Source organism: Phasianus colchicus, chromosome 12 (genome assembly GCF_987193195.1).
Source record: "Phasianus colchicus chromosome 12, bPhaCol1.hap1.1, whole genome shotgun sequence".
NCBI lineage: Eukaryota > Metazoa > Chordata > Aves > Galliformes > Phasianidae > Phasianus > Phasianus colchicus.
The window spans coordinates 16,732,569-16,753,201 of NC_143447.1; the positions used below are offsets into that span (position 1 = coordinate 16,732,569).

General features: G+C 39.8%; 1 long non-coding RNA gene across 2 annotated transcripts in view; it reads left to right on the forward strand.

Moving 5' to 3' along the window:
- The first annotated feature begins 20,384 nt into the window (after positions 1-20,384).
- The window catches only part of LOC116225420 (uncharacterized), an 83,119-nt gene continuing 82,870 nt past the window's right edge, over positions 20,385-20,633 (forward strand). For both annotated transcript variants that reach the window (XR_016470473.1, XR_004166072.2), the window contains exon 1: positions 20,385-20,560. This is a non-coding gene — a long non-coding RNA (uncharacterized LOC116225420). The remainder of the gene's footprint in view (positions 20,561-20,633) is intronic.

The following is a 20,633-nucleotide window of genomic DNA, read 5'->3' on the forward strand; positions in this document are numbered from 1 at the left end:
TGCCCACAGGGTCAGCTTGGCATCTCAAAATCGACCACACATTGAAGGGACCTTGGTAGCAGTACCTCAGTTCTGGAGGCAGCCCAAGCCTCTGCTTCGTAACACAAAGCATCAGTGGTAAAAATACTTCTTTGTTTTGATTGAGTCAAAATGTCTGGAGGTCTGACCACGTTACAACGTAGTGTCACGTGAGATACCTCTATCTCTCAGGATTTTTCCAATACTCATGTTTTTGAGCATGTAACTTTAACTTAAATATGAAATTTCTTGTTTTCCTCAGTTATAGATCGGCTTCCAGTGCAAAATTTGGACTAAAATTTCAGTTAGAATATGAACCCAGCATGTTGACGCTGTGTGTCAAAATGGCAGTTGTAGAATTTGAATCCACATTTACTTTCTTCTCAGAAATAATTCACTTAGATACTGCAGGTCAGCTTTAGCCTGTCTTTTCTCAGCACTGTAGGGACTGTCCTTGTCTTCACCATCACTTGGATTTGTGTAAGTGTATGCTGGGGCCCACTTTGTATATATTAATTTTTTTATGTCGTATCAAATATCTTCCTTTTCCTAGATTCCTAAGCAGTACCATTTTTAGATGAGTTGTTTGTTAGAAATATCCTACAGGAAGCCATAATCTATCAGTGGAAGACTGGAAATTTTCTTCCAAATATATTTGTTTTATTGACTCCTTGGAGACTGTAAAAGAACTTCTAGTAACTCCCTCTCTCTCTCTTTTTTTTTCTCCTTCCTTTTCCAATGATAAGTGAAAAAAAATGAAGTCTGTTTTTTCTAGAACCTGATCGCCACCTGTTTGAATGATGAAACACAGGACTGTGTTAAAGTAATGCCTTTGGCAACACACACACATTGCTAAGATCATCTCGCATCTTCATCTTATCATATAAAGGTTTTCTTCGAGCTTTGAGAAAAATGAAAACCTCATTTCAAGCTGAAAACGGCTTGGGATTTCAATGTTGACAATGAAAATATTGTTTGTGGAATTGCTGAATGCTCAGGTAATCTCTATAAAGCAACAGCCTACTCGAGCAACTAGTAGACCAAGAGTAAAGGAGTAATACAGTGACATCATTCTTCACTTATTACAGCCTTTTCCATCTATGTACGTACTGAAAAAGAAGAAAAGAACTGTGAGATGTAGTTGTTTCTGTCATCTCCCAACCTGATTTCAGAACACACACAGGTTTCCTTTTTCTCATTTATAATTTGGTGGTATTCAAAAGGCATAATATCTCAGGCAGTGCAGAAGATGTGATCGAAGGATTATTTCTACTCAGCCTTTATGTTCATGTAATGAAAGGTGTGAAGCACCACCAGAGAATGGAGGAAAAGGTATGTCAAGATCAATACGTTCTCATGCTCATCAAAAAGGCAGGCTAGGTCCTGTCATAAGTTGTTTAGGCTTTGTGCTACTAACAAATATTTATGGTAAATACAAGCAGCTTTCTCTGACTAAAACCACAAGATACATGCAAAAGCTAAGCACGTTTTAACAGGGTGATGTTATATATATGTGGTATAGAAAGGCTATTACAGTTTCCCAACTCTCTACTCCATTACATATTTTTATTCCACTAACACCAGGAATTATATCAGAATACGGCAATGAAAACATGATGTGAAATAAGACCCCTTACATGATCCTCTCTGCTTGTCTGTCCTTTTATATGGCACCTCCCAACATAGTGTCTGAGTGCAAAGTTCTTCACCCTCATCTGATTTTAAACTTAAAATGGATGCTGTGAAGACCTATCGTCCATAGTAAACTGCTCAAGATGAATCAGCTGTTCAGATTAGCCTCACAGAAATGATAATGGGGTTCTGTGTTCACAGCTGAGTTATTTAAACTGTCTGATTTGGTCCACAGCTTCCTTGGACATTAATAGGTTGACTGCTATGTCGCTGAACTTGGTGCATGAAAGGTCAGCCTTTGAAACGCTAAATAAGGTAAGTGCAAGCTGAAGCATGTTCCAGGCGATGCCATGTACTCTAAATGCACTTGAAACCCCTAAGAATCACTGCTGCTCCTTAGCATTTTTCCATATCTGATTTCAAAGCGGTAGATCCTTGGATCAATACTTTGATTTTGATCCCTCATCCACCTGGAGATCAGGGGGTTGCTCACGTGTGATAAACATATTCTCATCCCGACGCATCTTGAGTAAACAGTATTGAAAACTACTTAAAAGATAGCTTTTCATTAGTAAATGCTGACTTAGATGAATTTGAAGGATTTCTCAGGACAACAGTAATTTTGCTGAAATTGTTGGAAATAGCATAATAAGGTGGGGACACTTCAGCAAAATGGAACGTTTCATTTGACTTCTGTTTCATCGTATTGTAAATTATAGTGCGCCATTGTGCGTACTTTGAAGTAATTAAATCAGAATGAAGAATTCAAAAAGTATTAAAATGAAATGTTTTCAACTCTCCCAAGGCAAAAACATTCCAATTAAGGTAGTTTTGATTATATCTACGGCACAGCAATTTCATTTTATTGTGGTGCATTTTGTCATTTATATTTTTCCACTGATTCGAGAGAAAGCAAATTTTGAACTGCTGGTATTTCAGAACCAGCAGCTCATGAGGGTGAATGGAAAAGTGACAGCAGGAGCAGCCCTCTTTCCTTTCTCCAAGCCCTCTCTTTGATGCAGGAGTGTGGGGTGAAGAGAAGGGAGAGGATAAGAGCTAGGTTTATCATCTATAAATAGACAGTCCTTCACACTCACTATCCTGAGTATTCTTAGAGCACTAGTGAAGGAAGAGCAAAATAATCCTACGAAATCTTGGGAAAGTTCTGTACATTTCAGGAATTTTCCAAAGAAAGAAATGGCTCTGGCGGTCAAAGTTTAGAAGCTTAGTCTTTCAAAAGGTGTCATCAATTCATTTCTCAAGGCTGATTCTGTCCTGAGATGACCAGCTGAAAAGCTTGTTATGGAGTGAGCATAAACTCTTATAGATCATTGCACATAACTAGCTTGCTATCCACAGAAAGCACTACTACCTGTTTTCTACTTAAACAACTGCAGAGTTTGTGCACAGTCCTTCTGTAAGAGTGGCAAATGATAGTTGAAGTCAGCAGCTTGGTTGAAGTTTAGGAGTTTAGACTTGGGAGTTACAAGCTGGAAAAACCTGGGATTTTTAGCAAAGGAGGGATGTCATCACACTTTGACCAGAAATGCAATCAAACGCTGTCAACATTACTCAAGAATATTTTTAGAAGAATTGTATCATAAGAAGTTTACTGTATTGGGTTTCTTATTTCTTGACTTTTTTTCTCCTTAGTTGAAGAAGATTATAAAGTATATATGGAAAAGTATGCATCCTACAGTAGCATTTGTATTAAAGGACCGCTTTGTGGGAGGTAAGAAAATACACCCTTCCTGGTAATGCTTAAAATCTAATCGCATGTAAAAAAAAAAAAAATGAAAATCTTGTCGTCTACACCAAAAAGCAAGTGATATCCAAGCCAGGAAGCTCAAAATCAACGACCTAAACCTTATTCCAAAAGCTGGATTTGGTTATTAATTGATTGATTTCCTACCAATAAGAGCACACTTTTCTGGCTGGCGGCCTTGATAAGAGGCGCTCGAAAACCCAAACTGAACAAGCATGTGAAATATTTAAGGCCACATTTTTATATTTATTAGAAACAGCCTAAATAATTAAACTAGTTGATTCACTAGTGGCTTTCAGGCTCATGCCCAGAGTGAAAGGTCATGACCTGACATACCATGGCCCCACTTGGTACCGATGATTGACAGGAAAAGGAAATAAGTTGATATCTTTCACGTGGGAATCACAGCTTGTAGCAACTATGAGCAAGTGGGCTATTTGGACTTTGTGGGAAAAGTTAATTGTGTTATTATTCAAAATCTTCGTTCCCAAAGTTGGTTCAACGGTGATTTATTTACTTTTGTGATAAAACAGCTGTGTACTGTAATAAAATACAGGTCGCTTGCTGATGTTTAATGTGCAAAAGTGGAAATATATTTGGTTTCTTTGACTTTGAACTTACATTCATGCTCGGCAGAAGGGATGACTGAATTGTTAGGAATTTTCTGTTAGTATATTGGAATAATTAATGTTCTCATCATACTATATATTCTTCAGTGCTTAGTTATGGAGAATGAGGAAGGCACCATACACTGAAATATGAGTGCCTCTCCACCATATGCTTTCATTATTTCTTTATAATGATAAAAAGGGGCTGCATTCAGTGCCAGACAATGTCATGGCCTCAGAGATTTAAGTGGCCTGCAGAAAAAAGGAGAAAAAAGCATTTATGATATGAATGAGGATTTGAAATGGCTTTTTAAAAAAGGCCTAAGATCCACTTTCACCCTAAATTCTGAAATCACTTGAAAGATGTCTAGATGCAAGCGAGTTTGAAGAATAGCAACTTTCCAACAGGCTGTTTTATATGCAGTATCACTGCCATCTTGACCATGCTTTGTTATAAGGTCATATAATTGTAGTGAGCAATAGGGCACAGCCTAACTTCACGCATTGTCTGACTCGTGCTAGCAATGAACCTTCTCATCTTTATCCTGAGGACATATTCTTTACCCCAGCCATTTACAAGTTAGCTATGTGATGCACTTTTTATTTATCCCTCTGAGCTGTGGATTTAGTATCAGCTGGCCATATTCCTGAAAGCCTGAAGTGTGGGGACAGCATGAACTGCAGTGGGGTGCAGCTCCATACCACACACCTATGAATTCTATTCCCACCTTCTTGTTGAAGTACCATTCAGTGACAGTTCCTGTGATGTTGTGTTCTTCATTAGTACATGTATCAGCTGTTAGATAGCAAAAGTCTTATTAAAGGTCCCAGTTAAGTCTAAAGAAGTTTTGCCTCAGGACAGGTCATTGTGGGGAAGGATTGCACACTTAGTTCTGTGGCACAGAATGCAGTAGTCAGTCCTGGCATCTTCCTTAGACTACCCCCAGTGTAATTTCTTCTCCTAGGCTTTCCTCGTGTCTTATTTCCAACACAGAGCAAAGCATCTCTGCTCAGGAAAGCTGTGGGAACTCTACCACTCTCCACTATCTAGATCAGATTTCTCTAATCTGTGAGGAGATTTTCAAGCCTTACAATAATCTGTTTCTAAAACCAATAAACACTGGTTTTGCAGAAGACTGAGAGAAAAGCTTCACACAGAATAAGAGATGGTTGTACTTCTGTTGTGTTTTTCTAATGCCATTTATTCATACTGAGGTTGATATTTTACAAAGAATACAGCCTACAGTACTGGTCTGTGCTGAGTAAATTACAGCTGCTGGCTGAGAAGGAGACATGAAGTTTTAAAAAAAAAAGATCTAGGGGCCATAAGATGCTTAAGACTGGAACACAACCAATTCTTCCAAAAATTCAACAGAGGGGGGAGCTACTCAAAGTAGCTTTTTTCCAACAAATGAAGGTATGTACATCCTGCAGCTGTTTGTCCTGTAAGGAAAAGGTCCCCAAGTTTAGGTAATGTATAAAATTTATTCAACTACAAAACTGAAATACAAACTAAAGACTAAATCTGTCCCCAGCACTATCAGTGAAATACTAGCTGCAGTTATAAGGAAACCTGGGAGTCCACTGGGAGTAGTGAGAGACTGCAGCCTCAACTTGGTAGCCCATGAAAGTGCTTAGCAGTAGTGATGAGTTTGTTTCTTGACTGACTTTGGTTAGATCCATCCTGAACATCAAGAGGCAAAAGGCTGTTTGTGTTGTGCCAGTTCTCTGATCTTTCCATCTCTCCTCACCTCCAGGCTTTCTGTTTCAGCAGCTCCCTGAAGTGAGCACCATGACTGCGAATCTCAAAGTGAAGAAACACAACTCTTCAGAAGGGAACAGTTATTCTTAGCTTTGTTTTACTGATGTTTTTCTTCCTTTTTCTCCTTTTTAAAAAGAAAACAGAGAGCCTGCCAAAATTTGGACTCTTTGATGTGCTTTGGAAAGAAAAACAATGCTATCTATCCAAGTAATCTGAAAGGAACAAAAATATGTCATTCTAAGGCACTAATTTCTTGAAAGGAACAATCAATATATATCACAATTAAGGCTGGTCACAAATTTTTTTGAATATTTTGCTGGAAAATTTTGACTAAGATATTTTCAAAGAAATTTGCCTGTTTAAACGAAACTTCATTTTGGGAAAAGATTCTCTGATAAAAGGCAGCAGAGGGAAAGAAACTGATATTTGCTGTATATATTTGCTCAGGCAATAAGAATCCTAGGGGATCTCCTTGGATCTCATTCAAGCTTTTCTCCTACTTGATTTAGACTGAGTATGTGAACTTGTCTCATCCATTTTACTCATCTTACTTTGGGAGGAGTAAAAAATTAGACCATGAAAGCAGAATCTGTTGTGTTTTGTTAGTCTGTTAGCTCGGCTTCTAGTGGGGACCCTTTTCCTTTATAAAACTCTTCGGCTGCAAATGAGACAGTGACTTCATTGTCTTCCAGTTAAGAAATTTGTTTAAAATTGAATTGCCCCAGGTTGGAGTCTGTGTCACGTAGATGCTGGGAAGCTTTTAAGCAGCAGTCTTAGAAGTTATAACTGAGTGACCGTACTTCTGTCTGCCCTTTTTCCTCCATCACAACAAATCTTGAAAGAGCTGATTGATACAGTGCGAGTTTCTGACGTTCTTATGAAGCCCAGGCGCTTAATAAACATATTCTCTCTACAATATAATTAAACTGCTGTTAAAAAAAAAAAGCAGTTCTATTATTTATCTTTTTCTAATTGAAGATTTTTACAGATTTCCTTTTTTAACCTTCCTGTAACACTTTCCATTGCATCACTTACAGTCCATACGTGTACAATTTGCTAGTTTTATGTTTTTGTTGTCCTCTTTTTCCTATGTTTTAATAAAAAATAAGAAGAAGTACAAGACGTTTTGTTAGTTACAGAAATGAACTATATTATATATTTCATCAGCAGCCCAAGACAATTCCTCCTCAGTCAGTGTGGCTCAGGCAATAAAACAGGTTGGACACCCACTGCCATCACTATATTAGAAATACATATGCTTGTATATCTTGGATTTAAAGAGATATTTTCGTTCTAGCATTTTCAAAGATAAAAGAGTAGAACTCAGGAACAGACTGAAACAGCAGCCATCCTTTCTTCAGGTTGATATGGAGATATTTATAGTGTCATTGTCTGTGCTACATACACTGCATGGATTGAGATGGTTTACTTTGGATGATCAATCCCTATCCAAAATTCAGACTACTTACTGTTAGAAGGATAAAGAAAACTGACTTTCAGAAGGAAGGTGTTCTCTGCTTCTTGAAAGTTCATTCGTTTGAATATCCAAACATCTGAGACTTCTACAATCTCTAATCACCTTTTGAAAATCCAGGCCAGGATTTCAGACCTTGAGGATAGCAAGCAAATGCCTTAAATTGGAGGTTTCAATTAGAGAATATTAAATTCTCTTCTGTAAAAGGAGAAGTTTTAGGAGAAATGAGAATAGCCAGGTGGGAGTAATTGGTTTTGGAAGAGTTGTATGTGGGAGCTCTGCCCAGCACTTTCTTTTATTATGCCTGTTTTTCTTCCACAGCTCAGAAAAACTCATATTCATGCATACACTTACACTTCGCTGGGATTCCCCAACTCGGAAACTGTCAGCATGGGCTTATTATACAAGCCCTTTGTTTTATCCTGCACAATACATCTCGCTATACACAATTTGGCCTCTTAACCTGCCGTGAAATATTTCAAGGGCTCGTTGCTGGAAGACGCACCTCTCTTTGCTATGATTTGTGCAGCTATGGCTGCATTTTCATGACGGCTTATAATGATTCGTGGTGGGCTGCAATACAATGAACTCATGCCACAGAACCGCACACTGAAAAAGATCTTTCAAATTATTGTTCCGGTGCAAAAGGTGCCCAATCACCTTCCACCTGCGGATTAGTTGGTTGCTATAGGAACACACTGTAGCTTTTCAGTGCTGTGCTACTGTAGTGCCCAGATTACTGACTCTGACAAACACAATAGGGGAAAAGAATCATGGGTTATTAGTGCTGCTGCTGATGTGATGTTATAAACCTGGGGTGGCATAGAGTGGATGAATAGAGCAAGAGCCTTGAAACACGAAGGACAGGAGGAGGAGAGGGAGCAGAGTGAAGTGGACCTAAAGTCATCACTACGGAAATGTTGTCTTTGATCTTATTTTCCACTCTGAATAGGTATTTTCATAATATAATGCCAAATACAAGCAATGCTATAACTGATGGCAGAGCCACTGGTCACGTTGTTATGTTAGCAGGGGGCTACACCTCCTCCCTTCTCTTTTCCTCCTGTGAGTACTGAAATCCGAACCTTTTCATTCCTGCAGGATTAACTCTGACAGAGGACAGAGCAACTAGTCACTAATATTCTCATGGCAGAGTCACTTTTGCGTCCCTGGGAAATATCACCTGAAATATCCCCCTACACACCAGCGTTTAAAAGGGAATTTTGCAGTGTCACAGTAGCTGAGAGCAGATCCTTACCTACTTTGGTAGCCGTAACTGAGACTCAGGAGTTCATGTTCCTGGGCACTCTCCTGCTTGTTTGTGCTGAATGAGCTACGTGCTTCCTGGGTAAGAAGTAACTGCTTGCAGTTATGATTTGTAGATGGTCTAAGTTGCCCCAAAGTAGCTTTGTTACCACTTATATTTGGGCAGGGTGAAGCAGAGGAGTAAAATATATCCTCATCACTTGTGTGCGCTGAGCAAAACAAGCTATGTTTAGTCACAAGTTCACCAGATGCTACTCTGGGGGTTATTGCTGCTATATTACATTACTGCAATATATTAGACAAGGTGCTATAATTCATTCTCCTTCCTCATGGCTTTAGGATGCTCCTTCTCTCTTTCAGTGGAAGCACAGCTGTCTATGCTGCTCATGACCCTTGAGACCAACACAGGCTCCTTGTTGGTGCATGTAGGTCCCCCTTCAGCAGTGAGGAAGGCCAGCCAAATAACAGCACCAAACACTACAGAAAGACCTGGCTTGCGTATGCTGTGGCCAGAGTGCATATGCTTAAGCAGCTCTACTTTTTGACTGGACAGCCGATTTGTAACTTAATTTTCTTCAACCCTGACTGCCTTCTCCCTTCCCCTGTACTTTTATCCCACTTGTTTCACCCTCTCATCGGGCCCTTCTCGGCCTCTCAGTTCAACTGGTGTGACCCTCTGAGCTGGGAAACGGCACTCCTTAAGCAAAGAATAAAGTTTGTGCTATACTTTCAGAGCCTGAGAACTACAAGAATACCGCAGAGAGGGATTGTTTTTCTCCTCTTCTGCTCCTCTGTAGGTTGAAACACTTAGTTGAGTGAATTATGTGCTAATCGACATCTAACAACTCATATTGGATTGAAGCCACATATGCATACAGGGCATAGGTGCTGCTGTTGGTCAGCTGGACTGCCCCTGGGACCATCTGGCACCCCTCTTTGGCCTCCCTATCTCTGCCATTATGTTTACTGACCAGCTGCTTTTGCTTGTTGCCATTGACAAACTTCCTAAGCCACAGTTTCCCCTCGCTTCCAGAGGAGACAAAGAAATACTACAGCCTTTCACCCTCTTACAGTGGTCCTGAGCTTCTAGTGCCCTGAGGCCCCTGCCCTGATTCGCAATTGCCTTCTCCTCTTCAGTGCTGCTCTCACAGTAACTAGGACATTTACTTTAGCTACCCCAGTGCATTACTGCTCACCTGGCCACAAGCCCAAGGTAATCTATTCCACTTCCACAAATTAATGAATTCGTAAGCAATGCAAGAGTGACAAAGCTTAAATAAGTTTTGCCTGAGGCATCTAAGAGTGATGAAATAGGTTGGTCTGAACATGCTTGGATCAGAACCTTACCACAGGTATACAGTAATTTCAGACAACTTGAAAAATACAAATTGGACCCTCAGTCCCTTAGATCATGCTTTTCATTTCATAAACCTTTGGAGTAAAACTAATTTCCTGGTCTGAGCTCCTGTCTGCAAATTTAGAGAATTAGGGCAGATTCAGCCTCTGTAGTTTTAAATGTCTTTAAATGGGGATTTAAAATGGAAATGGACAAACACCTAACCAGAGAAGTATGACAACGTAGCTCCAGTAAAATAAAGGGAAAATCTTCCATTACCATAGTCATATGTATGTATGACCTTAGTGATGCCCCAGACTGCCTTGGGAGCGACAGTGCAACACTCCTGTTATGCCTTATTTCTTTATCAACAATGTTCTCCTTCACTTTGACGTCAGTTTCAAGATTGCTTGCTGTGATGTGCTGCACCTTTCATATTTTCTTTCTAGTCATAATATTGCTTCAGTCATAACCTCAGCACTTTGAGGAATAATTGTCCCTGACAAGGGGGTGAATCACTGGCAGAGAGTTGATAAGCATTACATACAGATGACAGAAGTCAGGACATATCGGATTACTGCTGTGAATACAATAAAAGAGAGCCTAAACACTTTGGCAGCTCAAAGACAAGCCATTTCATAACTCTCTAGTGGGGCTATTATCTTCCATTTACTGCCACTGATAACCAGGTTGCAACTGTCTCTCTAGGATCTAGTTACAATTCACTTAACACTTAGAGGACCAGACATATTGGAGGACACTCAGATGAGGATAATTTCTTAAAGATCATTTATTTTTAAATTTTTATCTTCCTTGCTGCCCTCTTTATAGTGAGATAAGAACCTAAATCAGGAAGCTTTGAACTTCCTTCAGGAAAGGAGAGTTCATGGTCATCTTCCCCTTAATCTTTTACTTTTGAGTTTCTTTTGAAGCTAGTCATTCATATCCAGCTGAATAAGTGACAGGCTGATTCCCACTTCTTTTACTCTTGTAATACATACACCTACACCTGAAATTTTGTTCCAGTAGTAGCTCCATTAGCTTTTTTTGCTATGTTTTTATTTTTGTAGCCAGGATAGGGCAACTGAGCTTACAAATTAGGGGGTGCTGGTGTGTCCACAGCAGGTAATTTACAGCAGTGCTGATAACAATCCACAATCCACGTTGACGGATCTGGGTGTAGATGGTATTTATATGCATTGAATGAGATTTTGTTTCTTAGAGCTTAAGATGCGTTAAACATGGAAGCATCAAAGTTCTCTCTTTCAGACTAAAGACAAAAACAATTACTTTGCTGTAACAGAAATCTGGCAAGTGACCACTGAATTTCCTTATTGTCCAGTATTGAGAAATGTATCAAGATGAGCTCCAGGATGAAACCCTGTCTATGTGAAAGGAAACTATCTTCTGCATAGTTCTTCTCCTGAAGCAATACCATGAGTAGTAAAAGTGAGCTCTGTTCAGCTTTCAACATATGAGGTGTTTTTAAATACAAGGGAAAAGCTCTTCCACTTTTCTCAGGCTGAAGGTGTACATATGTACATCTGTACTTGGGAGCCTCATTGTGTAACTTTGGCCACATAAATGCATACCTGGTTTCATGTCTGCCAGAGCTCCCCCAGATGCATTCCTTGAAGAAGAATATCTTTGGCAAAAACAGATCGAGAGGATGGGATGGGTTTTGAGACTAACTGCTGTTGGCAACTCAGAGGCTGCATGTTTATAAACGTAGTCTTAGAGCCTGTGCAAAGTTTTCCCCCTTATGTTTCCATTATTATTGGAAGCTCTGTAAAGAAGCCTCGTGATAAATTTTTGAATAGCCAGATTTGATGAACTAGGAACTAAAAGATATCCCCATTTAAATCTTTTTCTTCCACTGAAAACTCTGTCTTCGCTTACCAAACCTTGGACCTGATTTTCACATAAGCCAATGCAGATCTATGTAGAGTGAAATCTAACCAAGTTTTCTTAAAACACAAATAATAACTGATGCTTATAATTCCCTTTTCAGAAGGATTTGCAACCCTCATTAATTATTCCTGGCACAAGCCTTCTGCTATAGGGAACCAATACGGGACAGTAGCAATTAAGGAGGGAGGAAAAAAGTTCAGTCACTGTTGAAACTGTAATTCCAAGTGGTTTCTTTTCAGGACTTCTGGGTCTTTCCACTAACTTTTTAGCAGCCAGAGAATACCAGCTGAACACCTTTCTGCCCGGCTTTATCCATCCATAAAATAAGGGTGATCAATCTTACGTGCTTGACAATTTTGTCACATGGTGAAACCAAGTAATATCTGTAAATTGCTTTAAGACGTTGAGATCAAGAGAATGATGGAAGTGCCAAGTGTTGTTGTTGTTATTGCATTAACAATGTTGGCTGTTTTCACTGTTCATATGGTAGCCTGGCTGGAATCGGGCAGGAAGCCCAACAATACCAGCAACCAACAAGAAACTAAAATAAAATGTTTCACTTAATGAGCGCCTCTGTTTAACCAGAAGCCTGTGTAATTATGTCACGGAGGGCTAAGGATCTAATGTTTTCCTAATACATTCGCTTTCAAGGGGATGATTAACCCTGCATATTTCAAGATGATAAGCTGCTTCTTTGTTCAGTTCCAGTTATTTTTTTCTGGATTCCCTTGTGGATCCAGAGAGAACCAGAGAGTCAGAGAATTTTTCTTAATTGCACAATAAATATCTTGGATGTCTGATGCTGGAGTGCTTGCTAAAGACACAGGTTATTAGTCCTGGGTTGGATGGGTTTGTAAGGGAATTCAAATGCTGAATTTATTCTATTTTCTCTCCTCTGAGCCATGGCATACATTACAGTAAGACCTCAGGATGTCTGCTTTAAACAGTCAATATTCTCAGGAGGCAGTTTGGCCAGCAAGAGGAATACAACTATACTTTGAATCAAAGAAAGCCTGGTTTAAGTAATAAAGGTTGTTTTCCATTTAGATATTTTTACATGCATGTTCTTATTATCTGTGCACATGTCTGTCCAGTTGGTACTTTTCAAATACTTTGATGAGAACAAACAGCAAAGGAGCTCTTTAACTCCTGGAGGCAGCTCTCTTAAGAGATGTTGGAAATCGCTCTATATTGAGATGCCAGGGAAGATATTTATGGTGCAAAACAGGGAAGACTGATTCTCTATTATATACATGGAGTTGTACTTGATGATCCTTGTGAGGCCTTTACAACTAGGGATATCCTGTGATTCTATATGAGATTCGTTGACATACTCCTCTGCCGAGAGGTCGAATAAATAACACTGTGTTCACACCTCACAGACATTTGATCATACCTGCCCCTAAAAATGTGCAGGGTGGAACCCACTGGCCCTGCAGGCAATTTCCCCCAGCACTTTGCCATGAAGAACATTTTCTAGTATCTAATCAGGCTCTTCCGTGACATGTTTTGTTTTGCCACCATAGAAATGAAATCTATTTTTGCCTTCCACTTATTAGCAGATAGTCCCATATATGAACATTATGCATTTACAGTGAAATGACATTTACTGTGTGGTTGCTCAAACTCTTTCACAACGTATTTTGTGTTTGTATCTGGATGTGAGAATGGTGAGAAAGAGATTCTCTTTACACCAGTTAGGCAGCCCTACGTATTCCTTGATTTCTGTAAATGGCTTTTAAAGGGAAAAATGATCTCATATTGGAAGTAAAAAAGATTTACTTCTTTTTATATCAGCTTTCAGCCACTTGGGAATTTGTTAGGAAGGAAAGAGTTAATAATATGATTATCAGGTCAGCAACTTTGAAAGGCGTTTCCACTCTGAAAACCATTTTCTTAATTATTTTAAGTTAACACTTAAATGCATAGAAAAAAAATCACATGTAATATGAAACCCCAGACATGGGGACAGGACTGGATTGAGATAACATTAAAGATTTTATTGCTGCTACATTATAAATTATTTCTATTATGATGGCCCTATGGGTATTACATTCTGTCAGTTCGCTTTCACTGTTACATCACTTAATGTTATTAACACACTTTAGGGTATAACATTACAGTTTTATTATGGGAACCTTAAACACTTACATCCAAAGTACTGAATCAAGTTATTATCCTAGCTGACCAGATCTGGTCTATTATCATTTTATCACTCATAAAAATCTGTGATTCAATTTGATTTAACACTTGAGGAAAAATCATAGCTTATATATGTTTAAAACTAGTTGCAATATTAATACAAAGCAACACATGGATGACTTCATTTTATTAAACCTGAGGTAGCCCTGGGAACTGCATTTATGATCTTTATGCCACATGAGAAATTTGATCTGAACTGTTGCCATTTGTGATTCACTAATAAAGTGATAAGGTTTTCTTATCGGTACCTTAGAGAATTGTGAACATAGTACCCTTCTTACTGCATTCATTGCACACTCAGTAACCATACCTTGAACACGATGTGCTAACCAAGAAAGAAGTTATGCTTCTTCGTGTCTTGTCTACCTTGTAGACTGGAGAAATGCTGCCCTTCTGAAGGTTGTATGTGCTCAGTACAGCTTCACTGAGTTTTAATATTAAGGAAATAAAATAGAGCCTCTTTTTTTATGTTTGGAGAACGATAGTAACTGTAAGGCACAATTTGTAAACACTTATTTGTGCAAAGCAACTCCTGTGTTTTTTGTACAGGCCAAAGCTCTTGAACACTTGCACAACATTTAGAGGCAGCAGAAGTTCTATAGAAAACTTTGATCAGCATTGTGCAGGCAATTGATTACTGGGCTTAGTTTGATAGATAAGCAACAATAAGAATACATTGCTTGGCACTGACTGAAATTTCATGTTTAGCTTTAGGTTAGCTGTTTTTGTTTCCCACCAGGAGAAGGCAGAAAAGTATACATGAAATTTAAAGCTTGTTTTGGAAATGAAAAAACCAGAACAATTTAAATTTTGAAAATGTCAAAATGAAACATTTCATCTTTTTCGCTTCACAGGAGGAAGAAGATGAGACTGTGCTGGTGTGGGAAAGCAGCACTAAGTGTCTTGCAGAACTTTTATGACCTTTCCAAGGAATATTGCTCCCACAGCCTCTTCCCTGCTGAAGCTGCAGGAAGGAGTTTGCTCAGCCTCACATCCAGGAGTTCATCAATGCAATGACATTTCCAGGCAGTGGGGTGGATGCCCTGAACCCACCAGTCCCATTCTGGCATGCACACCTAATCTCCCTAGCAACAAAGATGACAGCTTGGTAACAGCAGCTGCTGCTTAATGGAAAAAATAAGAAAAATAACTCATTCTAGATCTATATTCTTTCTTTTCATTTTCATACTTATCACAAATTAAAGTGTTCCAAGAAAAAATAAAATCTAGAACTTTAAAAAGCTTTGAGGTGTGAGGGTCAGATACACAGCTGTACACGTAAAGAGATGAGCTGCAAAAGCTAGGAAAAATATGAACATATAAATCTAACACAGAGATTTATTTTACCAAGAGCCATACTGTTTGTGACTCACTGTAACAAGTGGAGCTATGCACACTCTGTAGGGGTGGCATGGATGTGCAACTAGTCATCAGACATTACATTCTTGCATCAGACATTACAAAGGTCAAATGCAGACCCTCAAATTCCATGTCAGCATGTTGGGATTTTGTTCACTGTAGTACATGGAATTCCACGTGGGGCTGGGCTCACTGGAAAGGACTTATTTTCCTAACAAAAGCCAATCACCATCTCTGGTAGATCTTCCCATTTTTATTTTGTAGTGAAATCAAACATCAAATATTTTCTCTTCTTTTTAAGAGTTATGAGGAGTCTAAAGAAGGCATAAGATAACCACATTGCGGCTTCTTCAGGTAACAGAAAATCAGAGTACTGCTATATCACCATATGAAATATACAAGTTAGGTGGAGATGCATTAACTAGTGTTATTCATCAGTCTAAAATGATACAATTTATTACTTGATAATAATGGCTATGGCTGTATAAGTAGTAAAGGTAAAATTACATCATAACTTGCATTAGCAGTATGAGATTATATCCTGATTAATGCACAATTAACTTGTCATGTGAACAGTGCATGTGTTTGTGGGTGGACAGATGGGTTACACTATGTCTCATACTCACATGTACAGCAATTATTACTTTTTCCCCAGAATTGGATATTGGTCTACATCTACTAAAGTCCTTAGGCAGCCCATCAGCTCAGTGCAGAGCCACCTACAGTCAGTGTATCACTAAGAAATCCCTTGGAGGTGACCACTGGGAAATCTTTAACACTTGCACTAATCCTTTTCCCCTCTATAGACTGGGAATGTCATCCACAGCTCCAGAATGGTATGTCAGCTGAAAGAAATAGCCTTAATTGCTCTTCTGATGGGAGGCACAGTCACCTGAGCTGATTTCAGGGTTATATTTCACAGCTCCTACTCCCAAGAGAAAGCTTCTAGCAGCACTATATGACTGTGGGTGAGGAATTTTTCTATGTCTTTTTTATTTTGATTTTACAGAGAAAAATAATTAAGCTGGAGGGATGGTTAAAATGGCAGCTAGAAGGGTTTTTACTTTTAATTGCAACTATGGATTGAGATGCTTCACACAAAGATTCACACAAGAGTCACACAAACTCCCCTTTAGATGCAGAACTCCCCTTTAGATACTCATAGTGATATTCAGCTTTGTCTATCTGTTTGCTCCCTTCCTGTTTTTTCTTCTGTTGAGTGTACGCATGTGACTCTGTATATCTGGGTGCATGCAAAAAAAATATAGAAACATAGTTAACGTTGTTGAAGAGAAACAAAGGACCTCCAAGTTTTAGTCTGTGTTCTGTCACAAAATCAGTCCTTGAGACCATCCTTAAGAAGCTCACTTTATTTTCTCTCTCTGGGTTTCTCAGTCTGTACTGGTGGAAAGGGATAATACGAGGGCTGCTCCCAAAATAATGTCTCCTATTTTGTTATGTTAGCCCATGATGTTTCAGGTGGGTGTTGGTGGCTTGACAGTAGAGGCTGAACCTTCCAGCCAGTCACGTCTTGTTGGTGTGCCACAGATAGCAGCAGATGGGTGGTCTGAGAAAATGGCACTGACGTGGAAGCGCTTATGAATCAAAGGAACATTACTGATTTCCTCCATGTAGAAAAAAATGGCACCCTCTGACATTTACTGATGCTTGCTGAATGTTTACAGAGATCAACAAGTGGATATCAGCACAATGAGGCAGTGAGTACTGAGGTTTCAGCACTGGAGGCAGCAACAATGGGTCACCTCCAATGGTGCAGATTTTTACCAGCACAGAATGCAGGCTCTTCTTCATTGCTGGTGAAAATGCACAGCTAATGGTGGTGACTGTTCTGAAAAGTAGCATTTTGTAGCTGACAATTTGCTCTATCATATTGTGCTATTGTGCTCTTTGTAGCTGTTGCGCTGTGGAAATAAATAGGAGGCATTACTTTTGGAGCAACCTATGTATGTTGTTATTTTAGCCTACCTCACTCTCTGATATTCAATTAGCTGTTTGAAGTGCAAATTGTTGACTGATGACAGAACATAACTTATCAAAATAAATGGCATCATATTTTTTGCACACTCCTCAGTACTGAAATCTACCAGAAAGAGTTGGCTGACTTTGATCCTTACTGTGCTTTATTTTCATGTTTGATGATTCTCTCCTATTCCAACACCAAATGATGGTCATTTTCTAGCACTTCCAATTTATAAGCAAGAGCTGGAGCTGATGTAATAAGAAAAAATCTAATCATTTTGTTGTCTTGGCATTTATTTTTCAGCTGACATAACTGAGTAGTTGCTGATTTGAATACCGTTTCTGATGCAGGAAACTCAACACTGAGAAACATGCAGAGTTTCTGTTTTGCAAATCTTTAGTGTTCTAAGTATACAGAGAACCATGCTATGTTTGCTTTCTACTGTTAGAATGTTTTTAAGTAACTCATATTTAATTCTGCTACATAGAACACTGTACAGTAGAAATCCTGTTAGCAAATTAATAGCTAGTAAATACCCTTATTTCAAGGAATTCTAGAACAGACAGTGTAACTTCTCTTTTCTATGTCTGACATCTTTGATTCCGCGATGATCAGGTGAGCTCACATTAGATTATATTTGTCCAGTCCAGTTGACTCCGTCCTCTACAGAGAGACTCTATTTTTGTCATTAGGAATTCACTTCATTATGCCCTGATCTTCATTTTCATTATATCCTTGGAGATACAATCAGGAGATGATGCTACATAAAGGCTAGCCAAGGCTTCATTTACACAAGTAAAAATGAGAAGTGGCATCAGCATTTATTTGAGATTTAGTTGCTGATATGGTAAAACTCACAGAAGTTATTACATTAGCATTAAGCCTGCATTAAGCACACGTTATACCTTAGACTATTGTGGGGGAGACCAGAATCTGCTCTGCAGCCTTTGAAATATAACTGAAAGCTCGTGTATTATTAAAAATAAAATCATTCTTTCTCATTCCTCAGGAGTGGTTTGTGTCTCTATTGAAGTACTTCAGGATGACAGAAGAGACTTTCGATTGTACCAGCTGAAATAACTGACATCTTCACTTCTAAGAGTGAGTTTAAGATTCAGTGATATATTAAAGCTTACATTGGTTGTATGCAAATCAAGGAGGAAAAGAGTAATTTCCTTTGTTGGTAATCTTCCTATTAAAAAGAATTGCCAAGTCTGAAAATGGAAGTAGTATAAAGTTGGGAAATGTTGAGAATTCAAGCAAAATACTTTGGGTTAAAGTAGTTAATTGTCAGGTCTGAAGCATTTGAATTTAAGCATTTGATTTAAGGAAATGTAATTACATTAAAGCTAGACGTCTACTTCAAACAAGAAATGAAAAAAAATTTTAAACTAAAAACCACCAGTCGTGCCATTCTCTATACAGTGTTTTGAGGGGGAATTTGGCATTGCCAAATCTGTACTCTTCCTGGAAAAAAGAAAGTTTTGTGCAGAATTTTGTCCAAGCACACAATTAATGCTAGCTGTTATTCAGAAGACATCACAGCTTGCAGAGAACCAGCATAATCACTGCCTCACACCTGTGCTACTTTCCAGATTACCTGCTCCGGGGCTGGAGCCTTCCCAATAGATAAACAGGTAACTTCTCAATCACAAATACCTAGTTTGCCCTCTGCACAGTTTCCCACTGAACAAAGCAAGGAAAGGCATGCAATATGGTTAGCTCCAGCTCTGCAAGGGTGAGATGCTTTTGCTTTTTGAAATTCCCTCTCTTCCCCTTTTATTGATGGCTGGGCAGGAAGACTGAGAGCTTAAGGGATCTGACATCTATGACTAAGACAGTTAATACGCTGCGTCAGAAAGCTGCCAACGGGATCCAGGTAGCAGTTTGCCTGTTAGCATTACGGAGCAAGAAACTGACGGGTTTTGGGGTGCGTCCTTCAAGCATCAGGAGCTGCTTTGCAATATTTTCAAGCTGCAAGCATACGAGGCAAATGCAAAGGATTATTCCCCCTCCCCTCCCAGTCCCCATCAGTTCCCAGCCCAGCCTGTAATTTGGCAAGATGAATGAAGTGTTTTCAGAGTGTCATCACTCCTGCCTCTGGCAGATTTGCTTCCCCAGTCTGCCTTTCGCCTTTTGGACCTGTCACTCAGCCCTTTGGCAGAGGGGAGGAGGGGGAGGGAGGAGGAAATCATCTCTTTGCTAATCACCTATCACAGGCAATGAAATCCCACAGGCTGCGTGCCAGCTAGGTACATTTCAAAGGGAAATGGAGGGGGGCAAAGTGTCACTCAAGGCAGATATTTATGAAAGATGACAGTTTGCAAATATCTCAATCTTGGACAAGGCTGCTCCAGTGACACAGAGGAGTGTTGCAAAATTGGAAGAGTCAGCAGCCAACATTTATTTCATCAGGACCTGTCCAATCTTCAGTGATCGCTTGACAGTCTGGGGATTGCTGGCACAAGCCGACCTCTTTCTATTGGTTGCTTTCATTTAGTTTGCATGGATCAGTCTAAAGAGTCGTAATAAATATGTAAAGAAGGATAAAAGGAGTAGTTTTGCAGAGCTGCATACTCAATGGGAGAACCGGCACAAAGCTACCCTTTTTAGCTATGCCAAATAGGAAGAGTAGTAATTACACTTCTATTGATCGTCAGGGAGTGGGAACAATGAGATGTAGCCCCATCTCACTGGTGGAGGCCCCTGCGACTCGTGAGCTCTTCCACTGCCACCAGCAGCTGCAAGGGCAGCAACAGCTTCTGTGAGGAGCCCTTCTCCCACCTGCCTCCTATCCATGTGGCACGTGAGAGACACCCTTCAGGGTTGGAGTCTAAAATTTGCAACTTTCACAGCGGCCGTTTAAATGCTTTACACCCCCTTTTCTGCAATTCTGTCCCAACAGACGGATTCGACCTGACTTGACTCTCACAGCCCTCAGGGAACGTTACCACCGAGTGAGGCACGGCTGCACACGGTCAGCCAATCAGAGGGCTCCACAGCCACCACGTGACCAGTCTCGAGGTTTTATTTTCCCACCCCTCGGGCTCGTGCTGGGGGTTCTGGCGGCCATTTTGTGCCACGTGGTTGGCATGGAGGAGGGGAAAGAGGGAGGGAGCACAATGGGGCCTGAGGCTTCCCGGGGTGTAACGCAGCTGTGTGCGTACAGGAGCAAGGGAATACATTCCTCAGAGACAGCAAGGAGTTGGGACACCGTGGGAAGCAGCAAACCGGAGCACCAAGCAGGTAGGAGGCAAAAACGTGATGAGTGTGGACGTGGAGTTGTGTTCCTTGTGCAAGGAAATGGGGCTGGAGGTTT